The sequence below is a fragment of the Ailuropoda melanoleuca genome, chromosome 15 (assembly GCF_002007445.2).
Source record: "Ailuropoda melanoleuca isolate Jingjing chromosome 15, ASM200744v2, whole genome shotgun sequence".
Lineage (NCBI taxonomy): Eukaryota > Metazoa > Chordata > Mammalia > Carnivora > Ursidae > Ailuropoda > Ailuropoda melanoleuca.
In genome coordinates this window covers 80,675,827-80,679,254 of record NC_048232.1, presented here as the reverse complement: position 1 = coordinate 80,679,254, position 3,428 = coordinate 80,675,827, and positions in this window count along the sequence as shown.

The following is a 3,428-nucleotide window of genomic DNA, read 5'->3' as shown; positions in this document are numbered from 1 at the left end:
GTGGGGGTGGGGAGCAGGCTTGAGGGGGGTGCCGAGGCCGGGACCTGGACCTCAGGGGAGGCCCTGCAGAGGAGTCCAAGGGGGAGCTCGGGAGAGGTAGGAGGAGAAGTCAGGTGTAGGGACTTTGGGCTGCCCTGCCGGGGGGTGGGGGGCAGAAGTCACACGCGTCAGGCGCTTTGCCCAGTGCCAGGCCCACGGGAGGGGCCCAGGAGGGTCAGTTCCCCACGAGCAGAACCTAGTCTGTCCCCTCACCATCCCATCCCGAGGAGGAAGGTGTTTGGGAAGGAGGAAAAGGGGAGATCATTTGCATGCATAACAAGGCTGAAGTGAGGGAGAGAGAAAGGGGGAGCAGGAGATGAAAAGAAATTACCATACGCCAGGGTCTTGTTATTCAACCCAATTTTCAAAGGACCACAGCTGTCGCACTGAGATAATCCGTTAATTATAACAGCCATTGTGCTTTGGCAATGGGAGAGAAACCGAGGCTGGGGAGCAGGCAGAAGGCGGGGGTGGGTGCAGGCCTTTGGGGGGGCCGGACCTGTGAGAGGGGACAGGGGCAGGCGAAAAGGGGTGTGTTGCCCTTGAGACTGAAAGGAAGACACCGTTGGGGGGCCAGGCCTCCTCCCTTCCTGGCTGCCGTCAGTAGGGCAGTGGGTGGCGAGGACCTGCTGTGTGCCGGGCACTGTGCCTACCCGCCCCCCCCCAGCCAGTCCACTATAACCACACTAGCGGCCCCTGACTTTATTGAACGCTTACTATGGGCCAGACTCTGTAGCTGCTCGCTCACGCGCTCTAAGGTAGCGCCCTTCTAGTCTCATTTTACAGAAGAGGAGACTGAGCCTCTGAGGGCACGCTGTGGGTTCAGGGGCGGAGCCAGGATGCAGCCAGAATCTGGCCCACCCTTCCAGGAGAACATGAGGGGGTGCCGGTCTCCGTGGCTTGCCCTTGAGTTTCAGGACTAAGGAATTGTAGTGAGGTATAGGACTCCAGCCTCAGCCTCATCATCAGAGACCCCCCAGGATGACAGACCCATGCTGTTGGAGGGTGGCTTGGTGGCCACGCGCCCTGGGCCATGGTTTCTGTGCAGCCGGCAGTCATGGGGTGCCCCCGCCCCCCACATTTCCGGGGCTTTTCCAGCATGGACAGAGCTTCCTTGTTCTCTGATGCCGCAGCTGCAGGCCCCTGGGGGCTCCCCCACCCGCTCCAGAGAAGCTAGTCCCAGGGCCAGGAGAGGGACCCCTTGCCTCTGCCTGCTTCACGGTGGGGATGGGCTGCGCCCCTGGCGGGCTACAGGCTCTGGGTGCTGAGGCCTGCGACAGGCAGTGGGCCCAGGTGAGCAGAGTGAGAAGGGAACTCGAAGTCTGTGGGCGGAGGGGTGGGAGCAAGGGGCCATTCTAGAAACTCCAGAGCCCTTTGCTGCAGGCCCTACTCTGGGGGATGATCTTAAAGCTGTCCCTGGGGTGTGGCTTCCGCAGCCGAGGCCTCGGGCCTTCTGGCGTCCACAGCAGCCTTGGGTGACAGTGTTTTATGGGATAGGACTTGTGTTTGGAGCGAGTAAACCTCAAACCTCAACAGGAAACCCAAACCTGACCCAGGAGCCCAGGCAGCATCATTGCAGAGCCAGGGGTCCCCTGGGGTGACAAGCAGATCTGGGAGATTGTATGGGTGCTCCCCTGGTTTGGGGTCCCCACCCCAGTGGGTCGGTCTGCTTGGAGCTAAGTGGGGCTTTGCTCTTGGGTCAGGGCAGCTTCAAGTCCTCTAGAATTGGTGACCCATGGAGACCGAGACGCAGTAGGCTTTTAGGACCAAGGAATTATAGGTAGAGAACTCCTGAACCCCAGACTCCTTATCAGAGGCACCCCAAGATGACAGACCCATGCCATTAGAGTGTCCCAGAGCTTGAAAACCCAGAGCCACAGAACAGGGAGGACAGGGGTCGGAGGGAGGCAGGGACGAAGGCACTCTTGGGTCCCAGACCAGGGCTCTCGTGGGATCCCTCCCACCCCAAGGCTGGGATTCTAACTGTTTCCACGCTGAGCTTCCCTCCGTGGCTGGTCTCATAACCTCCAGGGTCAGCGGGCAACTCAGCCAGAGAGGCAGGGAGGAGGTTGGGCGTTTGCTGTGTCCTTGCGGAGACACAGATCCTGGGCAGCCAGAACTTCTCGGTGGTTCCGTGGAGTCCAGAAATGGGGATGTTTGAAATGAAGTCGCCCAAGTTTTCAATATTGGCAATTAAAAAAAAAAAAAGCTTTTTAAAGAACTGTCCAGATGAAACAGGATCCCACAGCATCTCTTGACCCAGAGCCTGGTGCCACAGAGGGCCAAAGCCACTGTGTAGGAGTCGTGAGACCTCAGTGTCCTCCTCTGTAAAGTGGGAATGATAATGGTACTGGCTTCTAAGGCTGTGCCGTGGATAAATGAGCTAACGTGAGAGGTGCTTAGGCCCAGCCCGGGAAGGAGCCAGGACTCTGTCTTCACCTTGCCCCAGGCTGCCCATCCCTCCCCCGCCAGTCTGCCTCCCAGGGGGCAGCACTCCGAGCCACCGGAGCCTCCCCTTCTCCCGGTGGGCTTCGGACGTGCCACCCTGCCTTGGGACCGCCCTGAGGATGTTGGCAGGCAGGGCATGTTCACCCCTTGGGGCCCTGGAGGAGGAGCAGGCGGAGGAGGCAGAGCCGGGAGGGCAGGCCTGGCCGGTGCCTGGTACATAGTAGGTGCTCCATAAATGTTTATTGAATGAATGAATGGAGGCCGTGCGGGCAGAGGCAGCCGCGCGTATGCAGGCACTGGTGAAAGAGCGGGTCCAGTGGAGACTGGTGAGTAGTGCCCGGGGTTGCAGCTGAGCGGGGCCTGGGGTTTGCTGGAGCCAAGGCCAAGGGGCCAGCAGGGTCCCGGTGGGGGGGGTGGTCAGGGACTAGGTGGGTGGGGAGGATCAGGTGGGAGAGGTGGGGACCAGGTGCAGAGGTCAGACAGGGAGGTGGGGACCAAGTGAGGGTCAGGGGTCAAGTTGGGGGATGGGTCAGGTGGGGGGCAGGGGGCAGGTGGGTATGTCAGGGGAGGGCAGGGATCCACTGGAGGAGGCGGGGGTCAGCTGGGAAAGGCATTCTTCTGAATAGCCTGGCGGATTCTGGGAAAGCCAGAGATAACCCCTGGGGTGGGACTAGGAGGCGAACTTTTAATACCTGGCCGCGCGCGGGTGGGGTGGGTGCTGGGCTGCTCGGGGCTGGGGAGTGGGTGCCAGGGAGTGGGCCGTGTAAGCTGGGCCATCTGAGAAGAGCTCTCCACAGAACCAGTGTTGGGCCTCTCTGGTCAGCTGCTGGGTAGTTTTTCAAGACCGAAGCCTTTTGGTTGAAAACCCTTCCATCTTCCTGCTTACCTCCTCCCACTGAGGTCTGGACATGGCGGATGCGACAGCCCTGGGAGCAGTTGGG